The sequence below is a fragment of the Nicotiana tabacum genome, chromosome 2 (genome assembly GCF_000715075.1).
Source record: "Nicotiana tabacum cultivar K326 chromosome 2, ASM71507v2, whole genome shotgun sequence".
Classification (NCBI taxonomy): domain Eukaryota; kingdom Viridiplantae; phylum Streptophyta; class Magnoliopsida; order Solanales; family Solanaceae; genus Nicotiana; species Nicotiana tabacum.
Window position 1 is genome coordinate 50512979 of NC_134081.1, and position 13153 is coordinate 50526131.

Consider the following 13153-nt stretch of genomic DNA (forward strand, 5'->3'; position numbering starts at 1 on the left):
TTACATGCATTCAAGATTTTGAGGTATTACTTATATGGCGTGACTTGTGAGGTGTATACGGATCGTGAGAGTCTCCAACATCTGTTTAAACACAAATATTTGATTTGAGGCAGCAGAGGTGGTTGTAGCTATTGAATGATTATGGTATCACTATATCATTCAGGGAAGGCCAATATGATTGCAGACGCCTTGAGTAGAAAGGCAAAGAGCATGAGGAGTTAAGCATTCATTACAGCTGTGGAGAGACTTTTACCCATGTATGTCCAGGTGTTGGCCAATTTATTGGTGAGATTGGATATTTCGGAGTCGAGCAAAGCCCTTGCTTGTGTTATATTTTGGTCGTCCTTGTTTGAGCATATTAAGGCTTTCCAGTATGATGATCCCCACTTGCTTGTCCTCAGGGATACGGTGCAACATGGTGGTGACTATAAGTGATGAGGGTGTGTTGCTACTTCAGGCTCGAGTTTGTGTTCCTAATGTCGACGACTTTTGATTCTTGAAGAGGCTCTTAGTTCGCGGTATTCCATTCATCTATGTGCTCCGAAGATGTATCATGACTTGAAGTAGCATTATTGGTGGAAGAGGATGAACAATGACATTGTTGGGCATGTTTCTAGGTGTTTGAATTGCCAATAGGTCAAGTATAAGTGTAAAACACTAGATGGTTTGCTTCGGAAGATTGATATACCAGTGTGGAAGTGGGAGCGCATAACTATGGACTTTGTGGTAGGGTTGCCACAGACCTTGAGGATGTTTAATGCCATTTGGGTCATTGTGGATTGGTTGACCAAGTCGGCAGATTTTATTCCGGTCATGACCTCCTACACTTTAGAGCAGTTGGCTAGGATCTACATCAGGGAGATTGTTCCCCTACATGGTGTACTTGTTTCTATCATCTCAGAACATGCCACTCAGTTTACTTCGCATTTTTGGTGGGCGGTTCAACATGAGTTGGGACCACAGGTTGAGTTGAGTACTGTATTTCACTCTCAGACGGGCAATCCGAGCGGACCATTTAGATCTTGGAGCATATGTTAAGGGAATGCACTATGATTTAGGAGGTCAGCAAGACCAGTTTCTACCTTTAGCAGAGTTTGCCTTTAATAACAGCTACCAGTCGAGTATCCAGATGGCTCCGTATGAGGCCTTATATGGGAAGCAATATCGTTCTCTGGTTGGTTGGTTTGAGCAAGGTGAGGCTAGGCTATTGGCACAGACTTGGTCCATGATGATTTGGAGGGTGAAGTTGATTCAGGAGAAACTTCACAAAGCATAGTCCAGGAAGAAGAGTTATACGAACCGGAAGGTTCGTGATGTGGCTTTCATGGAGGGCGAGAAGGTTCTTCTTAGAGTTTCGCCCATGAAGGGTGTAATGAGGTTTAGGAAGAAGGGCAAGTTGAGCCCGTGGTTTATTGGTCCTTTTGAGGTGTTGGAGAGAGTTGGAGGGATTGCTTACATACTTTATTTGCCCCCTTGTTTTTTGTGCGTTCATATGATGTTCCATGTTTCTATGCTTCAGAAGTATCATGAAAATAAGTCAGATGTCTTGGATTTCAGCACAGTAAAGTTAGATGAGAGTCTGGCTTATGAGGAGGAGCCGGTGGCTATTTTAGATAGGCAGGTTCGGAAGTTGAGGTTGGAAGATATTGCATCGGTGAAGGTCTAGTAGAGGGGTCAACTAGTCGAGGAGGCAACTTGGGAAGCCGAGCATGATATGTAAAGCAGATATCCCTCACCTTCTTGGCACTTCTGGTATGATTCTAAAGTCGTTCGAAGATGAATATTTATTTAAGAGGGGAAGAGTGTAATGACCCGGCCGGTTATTTTGTGTATTTTATCCCTATTTCCCTATTTGATGTTCCTTGTATGTGTATTTGATGTTTAGTGATTTGCGGGGATGGTTGGGTTCAACTTCGGGAACACTTTGGAGTGAATTGAGACAATTAGTCTCATTTTGGAAGCATAAATTGTAAGAGTTGACCATGGTTTCACTTGTTGTAGACGACCTCGAATTTCGGTTTTGATGGTTTCAATAGATTCGTATGGTATTTTCAACTTAGGCATATGTCCTGATTTAGAATTGGAGGTTCCTAGGATGTTTTGGCCCTAATTGTCGGAAGTTGGAAATTTGAAGGTTTAGAAAGTTCACAAGTTTGATCGAGAGTTGACTTTAATGATATCGTGTCCGAATTGTGGTTTCGAGACTTGGAATAGGTTCATTTTGTCATTTGGAATTTGTGTGCAAATTTTGGTTGAAATTTGGATTGGTTAGGCTTGAATCGGATAATTGGTTTGAAGTTGGAAGTTTATGAACTTAAGAGATTGATTTTGGTCCACGATTCTTGGTTTTGATATTAATTACAGTATTTTGAACCTTTGGATAGGTTCTGGGCAGGTATTAGGACTTGTTGGTATGATTGGATGGGGTCCCAAGGGGCTCATGTGTGTTTTATATGGGTTTCGGGCCATTTTAGAGTTGAGTGGCAGATCCGGTGCTGGTGTGTCGCATCTGCGAGGTTTGGTGCATAGGTGTGACGTCGCACCTGCGGATGAGGAGGCGCAGATGCGAAAGGGATCTGAAGTTCGGACTTTGCTCCCGTGAACATTCATGCATAGAAGCGGAAGCACGGAAGCATGCGTCTTTGCGTGCTTGCGGTACCCCAGAAGCAGTGAGTGCTCGCATGTGCGGGGTTGGCTGAGTGGAGGAGATCTTGTAGATGTGAGTTATTCTGGTAGAAGCGAGTGGCCAAAAGCGTTGATTTTTGTTCGCAGAAGCGGAACCATTTGCAGTCCTTTTATTTCGAGGATTTTAGCCCATTTCTCACTATTTGATGTTTTGGAGCTGGACTAGAGGCGATTTTTGGATTATTACACAAAGATTGTGGGATTTGAAAGAGGAAATTTGGGGGTTTTCTCTACAACATAAGAGAATAAAATTGGGGATTTGGGAGTCGATTTTGGCTCAATTTTTAGAATCTAATCATATATTTGGACTCGTGGGGTTATGGGTAGTCGGGATCTACTCCTTGACTCAGGTTTTGTCCGTGTGGGTTCGGGTTGGCTTTTGTTGACTTTTGGGGATTTGATTCAAGATCGAAGCTTTATTATTTGGGATCATTTCTTATGGCTTTGTTTGGCGTTATTGAGTTATTTTTGGCTAGATTCGAGCCGATCGGAGGTGGTTTCTAAAGGAAAGGCAATTTTGGAGGGCTGATTTTGCCCGTTTAAGGTAAGTATCTTGCCTAATCTTATGTGAAGGAATAACCCTTAGACTTGGACCCTATTTGTCTAATTGTAACGTATATGTGAGGTGACGAGTGTATATACAGGTGCTATGTATGAAAAATAATCGGATTAGACTCTAAGCTTCTACTATGCCTTGATTTGTTTGTGTGTTCTCTATGATACATGTGTAATTCTTTGTATGACTATGCAAGCTTATTCTTTCATGCTAGAGATCGTATTTTAGGATTATTATTTCCTAATTAGACAAGATGTGCATTTGCGGGATCATTGCTATATTGAATTAGTCGTAGTTATGTCTTATATCTTGATCACACATCTGCAATTTATTATCTTCATGTCCTCGTTCACTTTATTGATGAATTATGAGGATATATCTCTTGATATAAAATGTTATATATTTATGGCACATGTGGACATGTTGGGAAAGATATTGCTATTGTAATAATGTGGTGTATAAGGGTGGCGGCCATATCTATGATATGTAGAGTATGAGGGTGGCATTCATATCTATGATATATGGAGTATAAACGTGGCATTCATATTTATGATACGTGAAGTATAAGGATGGAATCCATATCTATGATATGTGGAGTATAAGGGTGGCGTTCTTGTAGATAATAGATAGAGTATAAGGGTAGCATTCTTGTTGATGATATGTGGAGTATAAGGGTGGCATTCTTGTTGTTGATATGTGAAGCATAAGGGGGGCATTCTTGTTGATGAAATGTGGAGTATAAGGGTGGCATTCCTGATTGAACAAGTGAATTCTTATGCTTTATTATGCACTTTACATTCTTGTTTACATGCTTTGGTTTTGTTGGAGCTTTATTCCGTTGTTTATGTTAAATTCAGATTTATTATATCTTAATTCCATGTTTTGTATCATTGTATGATTGGCTTACCTAGTCTTAGAGATTATGTACCATCACGACCATTGGCGGGATTTTGGGTCATGATAGTACCTTGAGGAAGTTTGATGCTATTTGGGTCATTTTGGAGCTTGATCAAGTCTGTGCACTTCATACGAGTGTTGAATACTTATACTTCAGAGAAGTTAGCTCAAATTTACATCCAGGAGGTAGTTTGTTTGCATGGCGTGCCTATTTATATCATTTCAGATCGTGACACTCAGTTCACATCTCACTTTTGGAGAGCTGTTCAGGGGGAGCTGGGTATGCAAGTTGATCTTAGCACAACTTTTCACCTGTAGACTGATGGTTAGTCCGAGTGGACTATTTAGATTCTTGAGGACATGTTGAGGGCTTGCGTGATCGACTTTGAAGGACATTGTGGATCAGTTCTTGCCTTTGGCGGAGTTTGCTTAAAATAACAATTATTAGTCCAACATTCAGATGGCTCTATATGATGCTTTTTATGGTAGATAATGTCATTCTCTATTGGTTGGTTTGAGCCTGGTGAGGCTAGGTTGTTGGATACATATTATGTAAGTGATATTTTGGAGAAGGTAAAGTTGATTCAAGAACGACTTCAGATAGCACAAAGTAGAAAGAAGAGTTATGTAGACGAGAAGGTTCGTGATGTGGCATTTATGGAGGGTGAGAAGGTACTCTTGAAAGTTTCACCTATGAAAGGCGTGAAGAGGTTTTTAGAAGAAGGGCAAGTTGAGTCTGAAGTTTATTATACCATTTGAGGTGTTAGAGAGAGTTGGTGAGGCTGCTTATAGACTTTCTTTACCTCCTAGCTTATAGGCGGTACTTTTGGTATTTCATGTTTCTATGATTTGAAGGTATATTGAAGATAAGTCGCATGTTTAGAATTCAGCACAGTGCATCTAGATGAGAATTTTGCCTATGAAGAAGAGCCGCTAACTAATTTGATAGGCAGGTCTGAAAGTTGAGGTCAAAGGAGATCGCTTTGGTGGAGGCACTTTGGAAAGGGCAACCAAGGGAGAAAGCTACTTGGGAGATCGAGTCAGATATACGGAGCATATATTCACACCTTTCAGTAGTCCATGTACATTTCTAAACCTGTTTGATAACAAAATTTCTTTAAGAGGTAGAGAATGTAAGGACGCGACCAGTTATTTTGAGTACTAGAACCCCATTCCCTTATTTAAGACTTCCCGTAGGTTGGTTTGATGATTTTATGACTTGTGGGGATGGAGGTTCAGGTTTCAAGAAGTTCGAAAGTGGTTTGGGATTCTTAGTTCCTACCTAGAGGCTTAAACATGGAAGAGTTGACCAGAATCAACATTATGGAGGAACTAATCACATAATTAGACTCGTGGGATTATGGGTCAATGGGATCTGATCTTAGAATCGGGTTTCAGCCATATGAGCCAGGGTTGACTTTTTGTTAATTTTTAAGATTTGATTAAAGATTGAAGCCTTATAGTTTATAATTGATTTTTATGACTTTATTTGACCCCGTTAAGTATTGTTTAGATAGATTTGGGGTGTTTGGAGGATAATTTCAAAGGAAAAGCAGTATTTGAAGGTTGAAGTTGTCTCGGGATAACGTAAGTCTCGTGTCTAACCTTGTTAAAAAGGAATTTGTTTTCAAATTAGACTTATGTATTACATGCTATGTGATTTGGGAGTGACATATATGCGAGGTGACGAGCGTATATACGTACACTAAGGCTATACCATATTTAGAGTAGTTTTAGGCTTCTTTATGCTTTGTTTGATTGTGTGTTCTTCTTGATTTATGCTTTATTTGATTGTATGACTATGTGAGTCTATTTAATCATGTTAAAAATCATGTTTAGGATTATGACATCTTATTAGGCATGATGGGCTATTTTTGAGATTGTTGATATGCTTGATTTAGCCGTAGTCATACTTTATATCATGAGCAAACATCTGCATCTTTATTTATTATGTCCGTGTGCATCTTATTGGTTATTAATTGATCATACGCATACATCCTTAGAGATGGAAATCTTGATACATATTGATATGATTATGGAACATTGGGACATTATGAGCGGATTGATGTTGTTATGGCACAATGGTTTATGCTATGCAATTACTGTGATATTGATATGTTATAGCACAATGGATTTTTGTGGGCCGCTTTGATATGGATCAGTTCTTCCGGAGTTAGGCGATTACCCATGCTACATTGGGTCCTGTGAGCGCAGGTGATACACGTATCATGTTGGAGCACGTAGGATGTGTTGGATCATATTAGAGCACGTATGACGTGTTGGATCATATTGGAGCATATGGGATGTGTTGGATATTGGTTATGACTGAGTCTTGAGAGTGTTTGATCATCCTAGAATCATTAGAAACATTCATATAGGTGCTACTTGGTGCATATCATTTCTATATGCAAACATGAAAATTGAATTATGTTTTGGTTATCTTGTTTTGAGAAGCATGCATATCATATATCTAGTCTATGCACCTTCATGTTATATCTGTTGTTCTTGATTATTTTCTATGATTTTAGGCCATTATGAACTGTTCAGGTTGAGAATGTGAGTATCATATTTTTGTCAAAAATCTTGTTACCACTTTTTTTGAGATTAGACTTGATTAGACTTGATACTTACTAACTATACGTAATTTTTGTATACTATACTTATGTATATTTTGTGCAGATACTGGTATTGGTCTCAGTGGTGTCTAGGAGGGTGCCGAGTAGTTGACTATCAGAGACTCGTGGTGAGCTGCTACGGCGGACTCGCAGCTCATGGAGTCCCTTTCCTTTATTTCATAATGTTTAGATTATTCTAGACAGTATTCCTGTATTAAGAGATTCAGTTGTATTTCATCTTTGTAGCTAATGACTCCGTACTTCCAGACTTTTGGAGATTATTGTGTTGTTTTCATATTTAGTTGATGACTTGAGACTTATTTATGTTTTATCTATATCATGATCGTAAATTATCCTTTACTCGTCTTGCTTTTGTTGTTTATGACTATTGGCTTACCTAGAAAGTTAGGTTAGGAGCCATCACGGTCATGGTAAAATTTTGGATCGTAACAAATTAGCTAATTCGGGAACATACCATGGAGTCTAGCTTTCTATCCGGACACTTTAGAAATATGTTTTCATGTTCTCTGTTCCATAGAGGTGGAAGATAAAATCTTCTCCACCCATCTAGAAAATTCTGGAACCTCTCCAATCATTTCCATAGTAGCTGTTGTACAAAAGGAAAATGTTATAAAACAGTAAAGGAAAAAAAGATTCCGAAGATAACAACAAAACTTAAAGTTGAAATTCCACTTCTCCGAGAACGAACGATCACTGGGTTGCACCAGATCCTGAGTAGGTACAATTACGAATGTCTCATATCACCCTCGATTGTGATCAGCTCGGGGTCAACAAGAACTCTCTTTCCACGTTTATCAAGAGTGAAAACTCCTACTCAGAAGAGTTTTGGAGAATAAAGATAAAGGAGGTGCAAAGAGTGAAGTCCAACAAAACCAAATTAGATAGAAAACGGAGACACACCATAAGCCTCCAAACGATCATACATATTTGAGCTAGGTAGATGTTGAAATGCTGGTAGAATGCTTCAATCACGAAATCAATTGGAGGCCCGAATCCATAGGTAAGCGGGTACGTATAAACAAATGGAAAACCTTCCCGATAGCTGGTGATCCGCTCATCTTGAGCAGTTTGAATGTTAAGGTCATCTTTCCAATGATATTCTTTTTGGACAGTGGGAGGATATTCTAGCTGCATGAGAGAACACTAGTTATTTATAGGTATGTTTCGGTTACCTTTTTGATCCATCGTCTTAATCCACTGGGTACAGTCCGCTTTAAAATTAAACTATTTAGGAAATATTTTTGAAACAGTAAGCTCGAAAACAAACTCTTGTTTATCACTCTTTTTTCTCTTTGAAAGGAGGCTTTGCAGTGGCGGAAACCTCGCTGCCTCCTTCAGACCTAGGCTTCTGAATTCTCCTACCTCTTCTTAATATTAAAGGAGTTTCAGCTTCTAGATGTTCATCAACAATGATTGTGCACAGTATGGAATTTTTGAAATTTGGTGAAATTGGGGCTTCAACTGATGGTAGATTGACATTTTGAGAATTCATGATTGTGAAGAAGGGATAGGGGATGTAAGGAAAAGAGTAAAGAAGGCAAAGTGCAGATTTTTGAAAAGAAAAATAAATAGTGCTCAAACAGTGAAGATGAAGAAATAAAGGTTTTGTACTTAAAGAAGGAAGAATCATCATCGAGGAACCGTTATCATAGGCCTATCTTTACAAAGTCATAGAGCCGTCAGTGCCTTGGAAAATACTGTTAATGTCAAAACCAATTAAATTACGGCATATGTCTCGGGCATTAAATGAAAACAACGCCATGTCGCTTCAATTTTGGAATACGTCACTGTAATTACGTGATAAGAGTGTTAGATATGCTTTCTTTTCCCGCAAAAAATATTTATCACTTCTAAATATTCATTAACAAATATTTAAAAAGTGAGAGGACTATATGTATTTTTAAAAAGTAGACTCTCCACGTGGGCGACTTAACTCGCAACACCGTGGCAGACGTTGCACAATAAATCTTTACGAAGATAAGCGATAAACCAGAAGGTCACTTAAAGGATATACGCGAGATCATTCGTACCAAGATCATTTTTATCGAAACCAAGAAAAAGTCATCACATGAAGATTCTTCAAACTAGTCTCACACGTTCGGATAAAGCAGGAAGATCGGTAAATCCAGAGAAATCGAGATTTGGCATTAACTACAGAACCACCACAAATTCTTTAGGCGTAATGTATATGAAGAGTTAGTAAGGATGGTAGCAGGTAGGCGTGATATTAGGGGACAATTATGGTATTCAATACTATATAAACCCCGCTTCTCCAATTTTATATCCCATCTACTTCTCTCTGATTCTCACTGCTATTATATATGCAAATTGTCATATTTGTCATTAGATAATTCAAGATCTACAATAAGCTACTCAATAAGAATTCCTCTTCATTTACTTCTTCTGTAATAGATTTTTTTATTCTTTCTTATTATCTGTAACGATCCGACCGATCATTTTGAGTATTTTAACCTCGTTCCCATATTTATTACCTCATCTATGATATATTATGGTTATGTGACTTGCTGGAATGGTTGGTTTTGATTTCGGGTAAGTTTCGTAGTGAAATGGGACACTTAGTCCCTAAGTTGAGGCTTAAGTTGAAAGAGTTAACCGGAGTTTGACTTTTGTGTAGACGACTTCAAAATAGAGTTTTGATGGTCCCGATAGCTCTGTATGGTGATTTTGGAGTTAGAAGCGTATCCTGATATTGATTTGGAGGTCCGCAGGTCGTTTCGCCTTGAATTGGCAAAAGTTAAAAAGTTGAAGGTTTAGAAGGTTGAGAAGTTTCACCGGGAGTTGACTTTATTGATATCGGGTCCGAGTTTTGGTTTTGAAAATTAAAATAGGTCCGTTGTGTCAATTATGACTTGTGTGCAAAATTTGAGATCAATTGGAGTTGGTTTGGTATGTTTCAGTATTAGTTTTAGAAGTTAGAAGTTCATAAGTTCATTAGACTTGAATCGATGTGCGATTGTGGTTTTAGTATTGTTTGGTGTGATTTGAGGCTTCGAGCGAGTTCATAACATATTTTAGGACTTGTTGGTATGTTCGGACGGGGTTCCAGGGGCCCCGGGCGTATTTCGGATTGCGTTCAGACCATTTGTTCTTGGCAGATGACTGCTGGTTTTTCCTGTTCTAATTTCCTTCTAGCGTTCGCGAAGATTCTTCCGTAATCGCGTAGAGTCCTTAGGGACTGCCGTGATTTTACTCTTTGCATTGGCGAAGTTAGGGGTGCGATCGTGAAGGTTGATGAACTTGGGCATCGCGAACGCGTGAGGTGGATTGCGTTCGCATATAAGGAAGGTGAGGCAGTGGGGGAGGCATGCAATGTTCTTCGCATTCGCATGGCATGGAACGCAATCGCATAAGCTGCGAAAGCTGGTCACCGCGTTCGCGATTGTGCTCACGCGATCACGAAGGAGGTTTTTGTTCTCCGCGATCGCGAGTGTTTGTCCGCGATCGTGAAAGAGTATAATTGGGCAGCAATACTTAATTTCAAAAATGAGGTTTTTACTTCATTCTTCATCTTTTGACATAGAGACCTCGGTTTGTGGCGATTTTGAGAGGGATTTTCAAGGAATTGATTGGGATTCGAGTTGTTCAGAGTTGGATAATTTCGAAAAAGTGTTACTAGTAGATTGAGTTAGCGTGTTTTGAGATAAATGTCTTGCTTAACATTGTGTGGGGAAATGACCCCTTAGGATTGATGTTGTTTTGTGTTAATTGTGGTGCGTGAAGGTCGTGTACGCAAGGTGACGAGTGGGTACACGGGCTAAATATAGTAATTGACCGGTTAAAATTATGTAGATTCTTTTCATGCCTTTAATTGAATTGTCATAACATGTTATCTTCATCATCGTTAGATTATCCTTACGTGATTTACTTGACACTGTAAATACTTGTCTCATCTCTTACTTATTAATTGCCTTTACATGCTCAGTTGAATTTATTGTTCTCTCATTTCCTCGTTAATTATTTAACCATTGAGTTCCCTTACTTGAAGTTGTTATTTCTTGGAATATCTTATTTGTTGAATTATGTTGTTAAAGTTATAAAGGTCGTGAGAGGCAAAATTGTAAATTATTGAATACCATTCTTGTTGAGATATTTACTTTCGATTACTATTGTTGAGACTCTTGTACATATTGTGGTTGAGCCATGGGCTATTGATTGTGGAAATACTATTGTTGTTGACTTCTTTGTCAAGTTGTGGTTTTGGGCTTGATGTGCGATTTGTGATATGTTGTGATATTGATACGCATGCGGTGGTATAAGGATAGAGGTTGATACGCATGCGATGAGATAAGGTGGGCTTGATACACGTGTTGCTAGTAGGGAAACTACTTGAAACCACGCGGTGTGATAAGGTGGGCTAAAACGCGGGAAGCTATTTCGGAAAAATGATTTTCAAAACTAAATGCAAGGCTCCCGCGGTGGTATATGAAAATATTGTGATTTGATTTGTGAAATGAGACTACGAGGCGGTACCTCGGTAGTGATTCTTGTTGATACCTTTCATTTACATTACTTGTGTTTTTTTTTGCATCGTTTCCTTGGCATTCTTATTATGTGTTTTCTTCCGTGCAGTCTTAATTGTCTTAGTTTCAGTGTAGCTATTTTTGTTATATTTCTTCATTACATCATTTCCATTATTTTCATTATTATACTGCACTATACTTGTTCAGTTTCTTTATTTATTTCAGTAGGTGTCTTGACCTGACCTTATCACTACTCTACCGAGGTTAGGCTTGATACTTACTGGGTACCGTTGTGGTATACTCATACTACGCTTTTGCACATCTTTTTGTAGAGATCCAGGTACTTCATACCAGCCTAGGCATCAGTGAGTCGAGCTTGGATTGGAGACTTCAAGGTATACCTGCCTTCGTTCGCAGGCCTCGGAGTCACCCTCTATCTAGTTTCTATTTCATTCCCCTTTTATAGATACTGTCGTATAGGGATGTTTCCGTATACTCATATAGAGCTTGTGACTCGGTATCACTAGATTTTGGGTGTTATGTTCAGTTGTATTGTGAAGTCTTTTTTTATGATAGCTATGTGTTTAAATTGGGAGTTTTATTACTATTTCTGTTAAATTCTTCATGCATGTTAGGCTTACCTAGTTTTAGAAACTAGGTGTCATCACGACATCTTACGGAGAGAGATTGGAGTCGTGACATTATCATTGTTGAAATCATCTTTCTTGTACTTGTAAAGTTGATATAAATCTATTTCTTGTGGCCTTACACTATAATTTAGTTGATTTAATCTATCATTATAATTTAAGGTTAACACTTCCGGTGCAGAATTTGAGGAACCCATATTTTTTTGCTTCAAAGTGGCCAATCTCAGAATCCGAGCTTGGGATTCACTAACCTTTGGTTTGTCAATCAAAGTCTTAGGATAAGTTTTCTGTGGCCAAATACCTATATCAATGGAAGATATATAAGCTGAAATCCAAATAAAATAAAGATCAGCTTCTCGGGAACATACCACAATGTCTAGCTTTCCATCAGACACTTCAGAAATATGTTTTCCAAAGTTCTCTCTTCCATAGTAGAATATAAAATCTTCTCCACCCATCCAAAAAATTCAGGGACCTCTCCGATTATTACCATAATAGCTGCAACACAAAAGAAAAATATTATGGTTCGACCAAGAAGAAGATGGTTCTGAAGATAGATAACGTTAAAAACATACATTTAAAATTTCACTTCTCTAAGAACGAACGATCATTGGGCTGCACCAGATCTTGAGTAGGTACGATTACGAACCTTTCATGCCACCTCTGATCATGATCATTCTTGGGATTACATGAACTTCCCTTTCATGAATATTAAGAGTGAACACTCCTGCCCGGAAGCGTTTGGGAGAATAAAGATAAAGGAGGTGAAAAATAGTAAAGTCTACCGAAGCCAAAATTTGATTTTAAAAAATGGATGCATGACATAAGCCTCCAAATGATCAGACCTATTTGAGCCAAGTAGGCGTTGAAGTGCCGGCAGATTGCTTCAATCACAGGATCAATTGCAGGCTTGAACCCAAGGGTGAACGGGTATGTATAAACAAACCAAAAACCTTCATGGTGGCTGGTGATTCTGCCTGAGCATGTTGGATGTTAAGGTCATCCCTCTAATGACATTCTTTTCGGACTGTAGAAAGATGCTCTAACTGGATGAGAGAAGAATAGTCGTCCGCGGGTATATTTTGGTTTCTGGTTTGCCTCACCGTTTTATTCTATTAGGCACAGTCGGCTTTGAAGTTACATTGTTTAGGCAAATTCTCTGAGACTGGGGGCTCAGCGACACTCTTGTTTTTCATTCTTCTTGCTCTTTGAAGGAGGATTTGCAGCACCGGACCTCCTTCAGAACTAGGA